At 49.1% G+C, this 15,997-nt stretch overlaps 1 pseudogene; it reads right to left on the bottom strand.

The window, feature by feature from the left end:
- Window positions 1–15,811, bottom strand: part of LOC102433013 — a 25,820-nt pseudogene extending 10,009 nt beyond the window's left edge.
- Window positions 15,812–15,997: the final 186 nt, after the last annotated feature.

Raw genomic sequence — 15,997 nt, 5'->3', positions numbered from 1 at the left:
GACACCTCCTGCCCACGGCCGCACCCGGGTCGCCGAGAGCGCTGGCGGTGCACGTGCCGTGTGGGCTCCCGGAGCTGCACCTTCCGAGCTGTGTGACCTGCGCCAATTGCTGAACCTCTCTGTGCCTTGGTCTCCTCCTCCATAACCCAGTCAGCCATTGCTCCTCCCACAAAGGGCCGTGGATGGCAGGGCCTGGAAGGATTCGCTGGCATCGCTAACGTTACAGCAGCGAGGGAAGCCGAGGCCCCAGGGTGGCGGCTGGGTGGGCGGCGGAGCCACTCCCTGGCCCTGCATAAGCACCGGCGCCTCCAGCCTCCGGTCGTCCCTCCCTGAGGCCCAGGAGGATGACCTGCCTCCATCACCCAGCAGGTCCGGGAGGAGTGTCCCTGGGCAGCTCCTCTGCCTGCGTGGCCGCAGTGAGGACCCCGTGCAATGCCGGCCCAGAGAGACTGGCACAAAGTCTAGTGGTTGATAAACACGGCATTGAGGGCAGATCCCAGTCGGTCATCCCTTTCATAATCCAGGACTGCTGGCTCCCAACCGCTCGCCTGCCTGCCAGCCTGATTACCCCCTAACCACTCCCCTGCCAGCCTGATCGACGCCTAACTGCTCCCTTGCCGGCCCAATCGCCTCCAACTGCCTCCCTGCCAGCCATCTGTGGCTGTGGACACCGCCATCTTTGAGAGTGGGGCAGTCAATTAGCATATTTCCTCCCTATTGGCTGTAGGCGCCGCCATCTTTGTGGTGGCATGAGGGTCAATTAGCATATTCCCTCTTTATTAGATAGGATTTTTAAAAATAATTTTTTATTGATTTCAGAGAGGAAGGGAGAGGGAGAGAGAGTTGCAAACATCAATGATGATAGAGTATCGTGGATCAGCTGCCTCCTGCACGCCCCCCACTGGGGATCGAGCCTGCAACCCAGGCATGTGCCCTGACCAGGAATTGAACTCTGACCTCCTGGTTCATAGGTCAATGCTCAACCGCTGAGCCACGCCGGCCTGGCTGCCTGCTGTTTTTAGATTCAATGTTTCCATCATCCTGTTCATAAACATAACAGATGCGATCTGTGTTCTAATTTTATGAGCAGAAACTCACCTTGATGGGAGGGACCCCCATGATTTCAGAGGCCGGAGAATGCCTGCTGGGTGAGGGATGGAGGGACAGGTGGTAAATGAGGGAACCCCACCCAGCTCCCCCAGGGGTCCCCACATTCCACCCGCGTTGCTCCCGCTCTCGGCGTTGTTGACAGCTCCGAACAGATTCTTTCCACAGGGAATCGGCCCGAACACGACATGAACGGGCTCGCTTTCTATCAGAGGCTGAGTTCTAACTGACAAATTGGACAGGTTCCCTAAGGCTAGGGTTACTGAGCTTTGTCATTCTCACTAAAAATGTGATTTATAATAGACTCCTATTTGCTAGACACTCCTGCTCCCAGGAATGAGGGCTCGCTAGCGCAGAAACAAGAGGTCTCCTGACTACCGGGAGCCCCTATAAAATCCGCTCCCCCGTCTGCCCAGCCTAAACCAGATGTGCGTGCCGGGGTTCCGCCAGCCAAGGGAGTTTAATCTCATTGCGTTTAATGATAGTTTAGGCAGGCAGACACTTACCGTTCAGGACGGGGCAAGAGCAACCCACAATTTACTTTAGGACTTTCTATTCTAAAGGAAAGACCTAAGGGGCTGGCGAAAGGGGTTTTATTTCCTCTGCTTCCAGTTTATAGGAATAAACCCAGTATTTGCTGCTCCGTAGAAACCGACATTTGTGACTACAGAATAAGTCGGGTATCGGAGATCCATCTGCGCCTCAGCCAAGCCGCCTCGGGGATGCTTTGTGAAAACCACACACGGAGCCGGTAAAAAGCCCGACTCCGTATCAGCCCGGCTAGAAGGTGCCGACTCGTGTGGCCCAGAGGTCACCGGCGCCGGCCACCGTGGGCAGAGCGGGTTTGATCTCTGGGTCCGATCGCTTAGCAACCTCCGCAGCCACCTTCTCAACCCGTCTCCGTCTCATGGAGCTTCCTAAGACCCTCCCAGGGGGTAACCGAGCTCGTGAAAAATGAGCCCGAATGTTGAGGGGACGAAGCTCCCCGCCCAGAGGTCACTGGGGAGCCGCCCGCCTTTCTATTTTACCGGACCAGCGCCCTTCCCTTTGTCCTGCCGGCTCAGCGGGCTTCCGTGCGGCCTCACCATTCCTCCTCTGAGAGGCGCGGCTGGGAAAACATATTCACACAACGGCGCTTGTTCAGAATGGGCTCTACCTGGTGGGAATATTCATTGTACCCATATTTTCACGTGTGGAAATAACAGTGTTTCCAGGTGCCACGTGTGCTTTACTGCATTGCACGCACGTTGGCGTGCACATGTTCTTCGCTCAGAGCCACGAAGGACACGGCGACCCCACCGGAGAGGGGATGGAATCTCCCATGGTCAGGGCTGGGCTGGACTTCAGGACCACAGCGCAGCAGCCACGGCAACGACCCCTGGAGAGTGTCCCGGAAGGGCCTGGATGTGGGGGAGCCTCGGGACTCCAGCAGCTCCACAGGCTCAGCCCTCACCTTGGGGGCTGGTGGCTCTTTGTGTGTGCTGTGGGGGCGGGGCCGCCCTGAGCATCCTTGGAGGGCAGGCATCTTGGTCTCTGCCCACTAGGTGTCAGTAGCAGCCTCTCTCCTCCAGGGGTGACAACCAAAAGGTCCCAGACAAGGCCAGGGGTCCCCTGGGGGACAGCATGTGTCCTGGATGGAGATCCACTGCCCTAAAGGATTAGGGGAGGTGGGCATAGTTAGTCCCAAATGACAATATCTTCAGGGAACATAGAAGCCGTTTGCAGGCATCGCCTTAAAACAAGCGATTCTGAGCGGCTTCGGAAGGCTGAACAAGGACAAATGGGGCGAAGCTGTAGAGGCCAATCTGACTAAGGCACAGGGAGAACTTTCTAGAAGAGCTGCGCAGCTTCCAGGCTAGAACCCTGGCTCTTTCCTCCGGCAGATCTTTCTGGAGCTTCCCGCCAGCAGAGCCCTGTGCTGGCAGCGTGGCACCCTGGGGGGTGCAGTCCTATGTCAGGAGCAATCTGAAGGCTTTAAAGGTGGGCCTCATGCCCTGAGCAGCCAGCCCTTCCTGCCAGGGCACCCCAGTTCCGCAGGGAGGGCGGGCAGGGCTGTGCGAGGTGGGGCTGGGAACCCAGGGACATTGGGGCAGGAGGAGGAGCCCTCCAGACAGAGTTTCTGGTCTGAGGGTGCCTAGCTGGTGTCTGTGCCAGGACTTGAACCCAGGGTCCCCCCCCTCCACACCCACCCGCGGAGGCAGGCAAGCTGTGCAGGTGAGCGCCCAGCCAGGAGGCCTGAGCCCCACCAGCCTCCGCGCGGGAAGCATGTCCCCAGGTGCCCGCTAGGTGTCGCTCTGGGGTCTGGAATGACTGCTTGCTGGTGCCGCAGACTGAGTGGCTCTTTTTTTCTGCTGCTTTTTTCCCCAGACTTTTACATTTTCCGCCCCTTTGCCTCCGGCACAAACATTCCAGTATTCTCCACGACAGCTATCTTTGCTTTCCTGCTAAGTGGCCTTCCCTCTTTTCTCCCCGCCCCGCCTCCTCCACAAACTTCCTCCCCTTGTGGTGGACCTCCTTGCAGGTGTGGGTGCGCTCCTGGGGGGGGCGGGGGGGGGGCGGGGGGCAAGGACCCCGTGGGAAGCCCCAGTGAGTCCCCGGGAGCCAGAGAGGCAGCCTGGCCAGGGAGTCTGAGCTGGGCCTCGGGACGATCGCGTAGGGCCCACATCTCCATGAGCTGCTGCCCATCGCCCACTCCTCGCCCTGCTCCCGCCTCCCACTCCTCCTGGCTGCACCCACACCTGGCTCACGGCCGCCTCACCTTCTGGATGGCGAGCCCCGAGTGGCTCCCACTTCCAATCCCTCCGCGCATAGCAACGCCGGCGGCGGAGGCAGCGTGTTGGGGTTGCCACGGCGGAGGGGAAGGAAAGGACAAGAAACAGTTTAAACCCGGAGCCAAGGAAACATTCAAAACCAGCAGCAGTTCCCGTCATAACAGTGAGGGAGCCAGGGAGTGTGTGTCCACGCAGAGGAGAAAGCGAAGCTGGGAGCCGCGTGGAGAGCTGGGTGGGTGATGTGTGGCCGCCTGTATGGAGGCCCAGGCAGGCGCAGGGAGAGGCAGTGCTCTGGCGGGGTGCTGGGTGTGTGCTGGGGTGGGGGGTGGGGGGCAGAAAGGAGAGACGGTGAAGCGAGCCTGTAGGAGCAGAGATGGTAGCCAGGAACTCCTGTAAGCTGGTAGAGCTGTCACAACCCGTTCCCCACCCAGGGCCTCGCTTCCCGGCCCAGGTCCAGGTCAGGTACAAGGTCTCCCAGCGCCGAGGGTAAAAACCGCCCCCGCCCCCAGCACCTCTGCTGTTTTCGGGCGGTGCTGCCTGTGCTGGTGGGTTTGTAGGCGGCATAAAAAGAGCAGAAAGCAAAACGGGGGACACAGACAGAGGACACCGCCATCCCCTCCCGCCCCGTCCCCTCCCCTCCCCTCCCCCCACCCCATCCTGATCCCCAGGGAGGGTCACTCTGGAGAGTGTCCAGCGTTGGGGGCATTCAGCCCGGGACCTTCCTAAGAGAGCGTGACAGAGACCTCCTTGCTGGCGGGGACATTTGGGTCGTGGGGTGAAGGCACTTACTATGTGCCAGACACTGTTCTAACAGCGTCCCAGGCCCGCAGATGCTCACCGTCACCCAACGAGGTGGTTGCCTTGTGTGTCCCGGGCACATGGCTGGCAGTGCCACGGGCAGGGCCTCGGGCACAGGCAGCCTGGCTCCGGGACTCTCTCAGCCGCAGTCCACAGTGACGAGCCTGCACCGTGACGGTTCTGAGCGACATGAATAAAAGCATTTGAGGGACAGTGTTCTCCGTGGGCCTGGACTGCAGGGTTCGTGTGGACAGCATTGCGTGGGGCAAGGATTTGCTAAGTTACTTGAGACGGAACATCGCCATCTGCAAAGCATCTGCACATCTATATACTGGAGGCCCAGTGCACGAAATTCGTGTACTGGGAGGGGGGGGCCCTCAGCCTGTCCTGCACCCTCTCACAGTCCGGGAGCCCTTGGGGGATGTCCGACTGATGGCTTAGGCCTGCTCCCTGCCACCGCTGCTGCACTCGCCAGCTTCGAGTGAACGGGCTTCTGGCTAAGCTGCACTCCCCCTGTGGGAGTGCACTGACCACCAGGGGGCAGTTCCTGTATTGAGCGTCTGCCCCCTGGTGGTCAGTGGGTGTCACAGCGACCGGTTGTTCTGCAGTTTGGTCAATTTGCATATTAGCCTTTTATTATATAGGATTTGATTCCCAACAGCCTTGTCCAGTGGGCAAAGCAGACAAAGAAACAGAGACTCCGAGGCCCAGGTGGGTGACTAGTGAGGGTGCAACAGCCTCGTCCTCCATCCAGCATGCGGGTGCGCCGGCAGCCGGTGGCTCTACTGGAAGGGGACCCGCATCCCGCAGGCTGTGTGCCAGGCAGGCTCACAGCTAATTGCAACGAGTATTTATAATATCCCCGTTAGGGGTCGTTTTCCTCCATTCACTGAGGCGAGAGAAGTGGCTCGTCCGAGGTCCCCCCTGAGCCAGCCCGGAACCCACATCTGTCTGTCTGGCCAGGACACGTGTCTGGCTGCGAAGTTGTGCTATTTCTCGCCCATCTGAGGGCTTCTTCCCACCAGCTCCCGGTACCCACAGCAGACTCGGCCCCTTTCTCAGCCCTCACTCTCCAGATCTGTGCTGCCAATTCCTGGGCAGGATTTTCGCTCTGAAAATGGAAAGAAGGGGCTTTGCTGAGCGCTGTGTTATAGACAAAATAATTCATGAGGATTCATCGCAGACACGCTGATGGGAGCAAAACCAACAACACAAGAGAGGAAGCGAATGACATTAAAATTGGGGGGTTGGGAAGACAATGATAGGGTGGTTAAGAAAGGGAAGGGTTTGGTATAAAGAAAATAAGTTCCGTTTGAGGGATGTTTGGTCGTCGGTGGTGGAAGCCTGCTTCGCATGTTAGGTAGAAGGAAAACATAAAGGAGGAACTGCGGGCTGGAGGTGGGGGCAGGGGGCGCATCTGTGAGTCATCTGGAGGACAGACAGAGTCCCAGAAACCGGCACCGAGGCCTGGAGACGGGAGGGAGCTGCCAGATGTCTGTCCTCCCCCCACCTCCTCCTCACCGGTGACTCTCACCTCCACTCCCCTCCGGCCGCCCACACCCGGGCCTGGTCACCAGTGGACAGTTCCAACTGCACTCCACGGTCCCACTCCCTGACCACAGCTTCCGACGGCGCTGCCAGTCCCCTCACGCCCCCGTCCCCCACCCCTGCGACCTCATCCTGATCTCCAGGCCCTGGACTTTCCCGTGTGGCCCCATCTCCGGCTCCCTGCCTCCAGCCTCCAGACCACTCAGGCCAGGGCGCAGCCATTTCTCTGGCCAGGACCCTCACCACGCTGCCCCTTCGTCCTTCCGCCCTGCTCATCCGCCCAGCTTTGCACAAGCACCTGTCCTGCCCGCCCTCCACCAGCTTCTGCGCCCAGGGCGGAAATCCCACACCAAGGATGTGTGCTACCCACAGAGCCGTGGTGCCCAGTCAGCTGCTCACTCCTCATGACCGCCCCCTCCCGCCTCTTCTCAGCACCCATTCCAGGCCTGCACAGCTCCCCCCAGCAGATGGCTCTGCTCCTGGCTCACACGGGAAATGGGGGGAGCACGGATGCCGCGGGCTCTGCGCCCCGTCCCCACACACGCATTTGCTCTGTGTGCACCACGCTACGTGCTTTGTGACTGTGCTCGCTCATTTCTCCTCGCAACAACCTGCCCCTGGTCTCACTTGACAGATTAGGAGCCAGAGGCTCAGTGGCCGCCCCGGGTTCCACAGCCTGCAGGCAGGAGGTGGAGGCTGGGGAGTGGGGGGGGCTGAGTGTCTTTGGATGTGCGCTCTGAACCCACAGAGCCAGGTGCTGTGCCACAGGCTAAGGCGATCGTGGGACACAAGGCAGACAAGGTCTCACCCTCCTGAAGCTTACATTTTACAGGACCAACACGGTAAATACGTGCATGACGACGTGAAATAAATATGGGTAGCGTGAGTGCCGGCAAAGGGAGAGTCCGTGTGAGGTTAGAAAAGGGGATGAGACGATGGAAGCAGAGAGCAGAGGGAGGGCAGTGTGAGAAGGACTCACCCTTCAGCCCTGAGTTGCTGGCTTTGAGGATGGAGAAAGGGAACATTGTGGCCTCTAGAACGAGAACAGGCCAGGAACCAGGTTCTCCCCTAGAGTCTCCGGAAGGAACACAGGCCTGCCCGTCAGCACCTCCTTTTCACCCAGTGACATCCATTTCAGTCAGAACAGTGAGACACTAAATCACCTCCAGCCGCGAAGTTTGTGAAGATGTGTAAGAGACTCGAAGATACTAAGTCTGTGTTGTTTCAAGCCGCTGAGTTTGGGATGTGTTACAGCGGCGCCGGCGGAAACTCCTACACACCAAGCACTCCCACCTGTGCCCCAAGCTGGCATTTGCCCTTCTCCATCTGACCATGAGTGGCTCCCATCCGTATGGCCAGAGGTAGTGAGAGCTTCGGGACATGTGCCCGCGCGACAGCGGCGGGTGTCATGACTTCGGGCCGCTTGCTGGTGTTACTTACGGCTGCCCTCTGGCCTTGCGGGTTCTCAATCCCAGTCCTGCTACTCCTGTCCTAGATGAGTTGCTGCTGCACTAGCGGAGGGTCTGGAAGAATCCAGCTCATGGTGGGCAGCGCTGGCCACATGGTTACTTGACATCATGGTCAGGTGCTCCACATCTAGGAGGGCCTCGTAGCATGCCAGGCAGGAGCCTTTTACTTTAATACTTTGACGGGTTTTTTTTGTTTTTGTTTTTAAAATATGTTTTTTATTGATTTCAGAAAGAGGAAGGGAGAGGGATAGAGAACAGAAACATCAATGAGAGAGGAACATCATCGATCAGCTGCCCCCTGCATCCCTGCTACTGGGGATGGAGCCCGCAACCCAGGCATGTGCCTGGCCGGGAGTTGAACTGGTGGCCTCTTCGTTCCTGGGTCGATGCTCAACCACTGAGCCACACCAGCTGGGCACAGATCTACTTTCTGTCTTCATATTGTTTGCCTTTTCTAGAAAGTTCATATAAATGTAATAATACAGCATGCAGTCTTTTTTTGCCTGGTTTCTTAATGTGGATATACCACAGTTTGTCCATTCACCAGTTGATGGACACTTGGTTCCTTCCAGATTGGGGCTACGTACATGTTACTTTGTATAGTTGCTTAGTGGTTTCTCATTGTTTTCCCCTTCAAATTTTTGTTTTTTACATATCTTTATTGATTTCAGAGAGGAAGGGAAAGGGGGAGAGAGATAGAAACATCAATGATGAGAGAGAATCATTGGTTGGCATGTGTCCTTGACCAGAATCGAACCAGGGACCCTTCCGTCGGTAGGTCGACGCTTTATCCATTGAGCCACACCAGCTAGGGCTATTTTTCCCTTTGAATTACCTTAGTGCTTTTGTCAAAAACGAATTGACCATATAAGTGTGAGTTAATTTCTGATCTCTCTATTCTATTACATTTATCTCCACTGTCTTGATGACTGTAACTTTACAAGTCTTGAAATAAAATACTTAAGTCCTTCATCCATCTTACTCAGAACACTTTGAATAGCATTGGTCTAAACCACTGTTAGACCAATGGTAGTTACATTCAGAATGGCATTTTAAGTTTCTCTTCCATAGTTTTCTGCCAAATGTTTATAATTAAGAGCTCAATGTCAGACAATGTCAATCCAGTGGAGAAATTCCAAGTTCAGGCAGAGAAGGTGGGAGGAGTGCTAATAATATCTGAATATTGTTTGGTACTGATTGACTTGACAAAGCTCACTTCATAAAAAGTAACTCTGGCCTTTGCAGATTGTTCTCAATGAATTTCTCTTCTTCTCTGCCAGTAGATTTCTTTCTTTCTTTTTTTGGGTGTTGTCAGTCTTTTTATTTTTACTTATTTTTTTCTTTATTGGTTAAGGTATTACATATGTATCCTTATCCCCCTAGATTTCTTTTCTTTACTGATTTTCAACCTTCTGTGATCTTAGCTGCTGGGAAGTGTAAAGCGGAGGAAGTTTTCAGGCAAGAGATATACCTGGGCCTGTGCCCACAGATGTGGTCTTTTCTTCCTCCAATTTTTACACTTGTAGTAAAATATACATAATATAAAATTTTCTATCTTAATCATTTTTACCTATACAGTTCAGTGGTATTAAGTGCATTCACAATGTGCAACCATCACCACCATTCATCTCTATAATTCTTTTTATCTTGTAAAACTGAAACTCTATCCATTAAAAACTCTCCATTTCTTCCTCTCTCCCAGCCCCTGGCAACCACCATTCTACTTTCTAGCTCTATGAATGTGACTACTCTAAGTACCTCATATAAGTGGAATCATACATTATTGGTTTTTTGTGTGACTAGCTTATTTCACTTAGCTTAATGTCCTCAAGGTTCATCCATGTTGTAGTGTATGTCAATTTCCTTCCCTTTTAAGGTTGAATAATAAATAGTCACTGTGTGGATGAACCATGTTTTGCTTATCCAATTATCCATTGGTGAACACTGAGTTGCTTCCACATTTTAGCTTTTGTGAATAATGCCGCTATGACTATGGGTGTACAAATATCCCTCTGAGAGCCTTCTTTCAAGTCTCTTGGATATATACCTAGAAGTGGAATTGCTGGATCACGTGGTAATTCCCTCTTTAATTTTTTGAAGAACTGCCATACTGTTTTCCATTGTGGCTGTACCATTTTACTTACCCACCCCCAGCAGTGCACAAGCGTTCCAATTTCTCCACATCTTCATCAATGTTAGTTATTTTCTGGTGTCTTTTTAAAAAAATAGTAGCAATCCTAATGAGCATGAGGTGGTCTCTCCTAGTTTTATTTGCATTTCCGTGCTGATTAGTGATGTTGAATATCTCTTCATATGCTTGTTGGCCCCATTTGTATATATTCTTAAGAGAAATGTCTAGTCAAATCCTTTGCTCACTTTTGATCAGATTATTTGTTCTTTTTTGCTTTTGTTGAGTTTTAGGAGTTCTTTGTTTTTCTGGATATTAATAACTTGTCAGATATAGAATTGCAAACATTTCCTCCCATTCTGAGGGCTGCCTTTTTACTCTGTGGTCTCTTTTGATGTACAAAATTATAATTTTTTCATACAGTCTAATTTGCCTGTTTTTTCTTTTGCTGCCTATACAGAAGGGGCATTTTGAGAGACCTGGGAACATGAATGAGGATACCAGAGGAGGCAAAGTCCCCAGGTGGTTTCATGATGGTTTGGAGCAGAACCATGCCATAAATATTCCAATTCTTTATTTTTAAACCCATGACACATGGCTGCTTTATTATTGCTTTATACTTTGGATGGTCATTTAGAGGAAACTGAATATTCACCTTTCTTATTGCTTTTTTTTTTTTTAATCCTCACCTGAGGATATTTTTCCGTTTATTTTTAGAGAGAGTGGAAGAGAGAGGGAAAGACAGAGAGAAATATCAATGTAAGAGAAACACATTGATTGGTTGCCTTCTGCAGGAGCCCTGACCAGGGCCCAGGCTGGGGAGGAGCCTGCTACAGAGGTATTGAACCTGGGACCCTTCAATCTACAGGCCGATGCTCTATCCACTGAGCCAAACTAGCTAGGGGTTTCTTTCAGTATTTTTAAAAAGTTTTTCTTATTCAAAGGATTGCTTTATATAACCTAGCCTGTCATTACTAAAAGTGAAACATTTACCATTTTGTGAAACTTCTTGTATAAGGCAGAGATTGTATCTTTTGTGTTGGGTAAAATTCAGATATAAAACCAACTGCTTTAGGCCATTTTTCTGGAATGTACTTTTATTTTTTGCTTGTCCAGTATTCATATACTTATTTAAGATTCACCTTAAATATCTTCTTTAGTAGTTCCTTATTCACCTCCCAGTTTCCTAGCTCTTTGTATATCCTTTCTGGTATTATTACATTGTATCATCAGTATATGTTTATATTTCTGGATTCTCTAATAGACTGAGAGGTGATTGATGGTTGAGGCATTATATTATTCATTTTTGTAATAGAGATTCTAATATAGTTCATGATAGATGCTTAAAAATATTGGCTAAATTGAAATATGAAAATTACATTTAAAATGAATTAGTAGCAATAATAGGAAATTCGGTTGCTAACTTTACAAATTATATAAAAATCATTGATCCCTACAATGAAACTATTACTAGAAAGATCAGAACTATTGCTTAAATACCAGCAGTCTATTGTTAGTTACTTACTACCAATTATACCTTGAGTCAAATTAAGTAGGTATTAGTACTGTTTCATTTTACAAATAAAAGGCTTAAAGAGATGTTTGCTTGTCCAAGACGAGGTGCTAAGAAAGGAGAGCAGGATTCACACCATCTCATGCTCTTTACCAGAGATTGGCAAACCTTTTCTACAAAAACCCAATTAGTTAATATTTTAGGTTTTCTGGGCCATACAATCTCTGCCACAATTATTCAACTCTCTGATTGTAGCATCAAATAAGCAATATGTAAATAAATGACTGTGATAGTTTCCAGTACAATTTATAAAAATAGATAGTGGAAAAGATTTGGCTCACAGGCTGCAGTTTGCTGATCTTTGCTCTTAACAATTACACTATTCTGTTATTTTTTTCCTATAGGCTCCAAAGTTTTCAGTTCAATACATTTTTAAATATTTTTTATTGATTTTTTACAGAGAGGAAGGGTGAGGGATAGAGAGTTAGAAACATCGATGAGAAACATCAATCAGCTGCCTCCTGCACACTCCCTACTGGGAATGTGCCCACAACCAAGGTACATGCCCTTGACTGAAATTGAACCTGGGACCCTTCAGTCCGCAGGCTGACGCTCTATTCACTGAGCCAAACCAGTTAGGGCATCAATACCTTTTTATAGCAGGAAGGCAAATAAATCCTCCTCTCTCCTCTCTTAACTCATGTCATAAAGGTGGTCTACAGTCTATGGAAAAAAAAGATATTTTCAGAAAGGAGAAAGGAAATAACAATCAAAAAAGTACAGGAAAGAGGAAAGATGAAGGAGAGGAAGACAAAAAGTATAAGGAAGATTATAAGACAAAAAGTATAAGGAAGATTCTAAGTGCAAGCCACTGAGCTTGGTCCTGGATGAAATGAAGAAGACAAAATCCCTGACTTGAGGGATTTCAGATGCGGGAAGGTGGTACATAAACACGTTTATAGCCCAAAGCTGTCTTTGAAAAGTCAGAGCCAAGAGAGGTCTAGACTGACCAGAGCTTTTCCTGAGTGACACAGGATGCTTTGGTGGCATAGGTGGCAATGGCATAAGCTTTCTAGTGAGAGAATCATAGGCAGAGATAATAAGGAGAAAGTGAGATAGAGGAGCCAGCACAAGCAAGAAGTTTTCTCTCCATCATTCATCTTCCATTCTCTTTACCAGTATCCTCGTTCTCTTTTTTCTGTACAAAAACCATACACATTTTGGTCCAAATCTTGCTTGCACCTCACCTTTCTCCCTTGCTTTCTATTTTTTCCTTTCCTTCTTTCCTTTCCTTTTATTTATTTTTACTTCTTGACTACTGAGTCATTGCTGATCTAGGTCTTCTGCAGCAGGCTCAAGACAAACTCAGATCACAGATTTCATCGGAAGTTTAATTCAGGTTCATCAAAATGATGGCATGTTTACCTAAGGCGATGATTTTTCAACCTTTTTCATCTCATGGCACATAAACTAATTACTAAAATTCTGCGGCACACCAGAATATATATATTTTTGCCAATCTGACAAAAACAGATCTAATTTTGATTCATTCACACCAGATGGCAATTGTTGTGTGGCTGTTGTAATTTTTTAATTTGACAATCTAAGGGAAAAGAGGTCAGGGCCCCTCACCCAATAGTCACATATTGCATGCTTTAAAAAATTTTGTGGCATGCCTGTAGAAAATTGCTGATCTAAGGTAAACAATTACACAAGATATGTAACATTAAAAAATGCCTTTTAGCCCAAGTGAACTATTAGCTTAGTTCTGTCAATTCAGTCAAGGTTGAAAATCCTCCAGCCGATTCCAGGCAGTAAATAACACCCCACTGTTTGACCAATTTAATATTCTTCTGTTTCTCTTACTTGCCCATACTTCTAGCCTATCCTGTTAATCTCTCTCTCTTTTAATCTTCCTTATACTTTTTGTCTTCCTCTCCTTCATCTTCCCTCTTTCCTGTACTTTTTTGATTGTTATTTCCTTTCTCCTTTCTGAAAATATCTTTTTTTTTCATAGACTGTAGACCACCTTTATGACATGAGTTAAGAGAGGAGAGAGGAGATTTGCCTTCCTGGGCCTTGATTTTCCTCAGAAGTCCAGCTCCTTGCCCTCCAGCACACAGCCATCTGCAGCACAGTTTTGAAGCAATGTATGCAAGAAGCTTGCTCTGCTAGAACGGTTCCTCTAGAAGACTGCTGATTGTGGCATTCTTTCCCCTTTCGTCATATTTCTTCTTAATTTTCTTCAAATGTTTTTTGTTTAAAGTCTCTTCATCCTTAGGAGTCAGTTTGGCCCCCGTCTTGTGGCCCAGGGACAGTACACGGTGGGATTTGTACTGCTGTCCGTCCGGTGTGCTGTCAATGATCATGATGCAGTTCTTTACTAGGGCCTTGGTGTGGACCAGGTCATTGTTGGATGCACTGTAGACAACATCGACAATTCTTGTTTTGCATGTACAACTCTTGGAGCCCAGGAAAAGTTGCCCACATCTAGCCTCAAGACACGGTACTTTTTGCTGCCTCCTCGCACTCCGACTGTGTGCATTCAGTGGGTGCCCACCTTAGTGTTGGCAGGAGGGCAGCCCAGCTCATATATTTGCTTCTTCTGATAGGGCTTTCTCTTGTCCCCAGCCTGTGGCACTTGTGCCAGTTGTCCTGAGAGATGCCCATGGCTCGGTGCCTACTGGGAAGAGAAAATGCAAAGTCACAGTCCTAAAATATATCTTTCAGAAATGTTCTTTGTTCATTTATTCAACTAACATTTATTGAACAATTACCTTATAGTAGGACCTTTTCTAGGTGCTGGAATACATTCTGGCAGTAAACAAAATAGATAAGTAACAATAAACCAATTAGAAATAAACTATGATATAGAAAGTGTTCAGTGCTATGGAGAAAAATTCCTGAGGATCAGGAATTTGGGTGGTGTGCTGCTGTTACAATTTTAAAGATTGGTAAGGGAACCTTGGTCAGCATGGCTCAGTGGTTAGAGCATTGGCCTGTGCACCAGAAGGTCTCTGGTTGGATTCCAGATCAAGGGCTGGTACCTGTGTTGCAGGTTCAATCCCCACCCCTATCGGTGTGTGTGTGTGCGTGTGTGTGTGTGCGCGCGCGCGTGACAACCAATTGATGTGTCTCTCTCCCATCAATGTTTCTCTCTCCCTCCACCTGTCCCCTCCTTTCCACACTCTCTAAAAATTAATGGAAAAAATATCCTCACTTTTTGGGTAAGGATAAAAAAAAAAAGATTGATATGGGAAAATCATTAGATCCTTTGAGCAGATAAGTTGAAGTAGGGAAGTAAATCCTGCAAGTATTTGACTTGCATTTTTAAAGGATCTAGAATATTGGGAGGCAATAGAAGCAAAGAAACCAATCAGGATTATATTGCAATGATCTTGGCTAAACATTAGGGTAGCGGTTCTCAACCTGTGGGTCGCGACCCCTTTGGGGGTCGAACGACCCTTTCACAGGGGTCGCCTAAGACCATCGGAAAACACATATATAATTACATATTGTTTTTGTGATTAATCACTATGCTTTAATTATGTTCAACTTGTAACAATGAAAATACATCCTGCATATCAGATATTTACATTACGATACATAATAGTAGCAAAATTACAGTTTTGAAGTAGCAATGAAAATAATTTTATGGTTGGGGGTCACCACAACATGAGGGACTGTATTAAAGGATCTCTGCATTAGGAAGGCTGAGAACCACTGCATTAGGGGGAATGTTTTCTAAGGATTGTTAAGCATTTTGAATTGTCTTGAGCACTGCTAGGAGATCTAATGCTTGGCACATAGAAATATTTGTGGAACGAAATGATTATGTAGTCAGTTAAATGGGCAAGGCTGAATTACAATACCAAGTAACTTGCTTGTGCACGATTCATTTCTCCTGCATACTCTGGTGGTGCTTATTATTGTGTCTACATTTATTTAGGAAAGAACATAAAAAACACATTATATACACACTCCTACCCTTCAAATCAAATTGTAGAGGGCACGTATCTCTGTATTTTAAGTGGTTCCACAGCCATTTGTACAGTCCTCTATAGCCCTTAACTGTACTCGGTCATGTTTGCCTGTCTCCCAATAGTCTGAGTTCTTCAGGGTTGGGATCACCTCACCTGGCATAGTGCTTGGCAACAATGCCTGTTGAAAGGATACCTGATATGATCAAGGGCATGGAAATGAAATAGGTGAGTTACCAACACCCTCCAGAGAATCTTGTCTGATTCCTGTAAAATATATTCATTTCCCTTAGGAAAAAAAAGCACAACAATTCGTCTATGGCTTGTATTTTAAGCCCGGGATGAGCTGGAACAATGTTTTCTCGCCCTGTGTGAAGTGCCTGGTAAACAGCTGGGGAAGGAGAACTGAACTTTCAGGGCCTGAGACTTCAAGCTGGTGACAGACTGAGGCACTGAGCCCTTCAACAAAGGAAACGTCTTCAGGCCCTTAGAGGGAGCCTATGCACAGGCCCCCGCATCCTCCCGGACTCCCCTTCCCCCCTCAGGTGAACCTGTGCTGTACCCCCTCCCCCTCAGGGGAACCTGTCCCGTACTCCCTCCCCCCCAGGCGAACCTGGTGCTGTATCCTCTTCCCGCTGTAGAGGGAGTAGGAGACAAAATCCATCACCTAAAGGGTATGTGAG

Source organism: Myotis lucifugus, unplaced genomic scaffold (assembly GCF_000147115.1).
Source record: "Myotis lucifugus unplaced genomic scaffold, Myoluc2.0 scaffold_582, whole genome shotgun sequence".
NCBI lineage: Eukaryota > Metazoa > Chordata > Mammalia > Chiroptera > Vespertilionidae > Myotis > Myotis lucifugus.
Note: the sequence above shows the minus strand (reverse complement) of the source record. Positions and strands in the feature narration are given on the sequence as shown.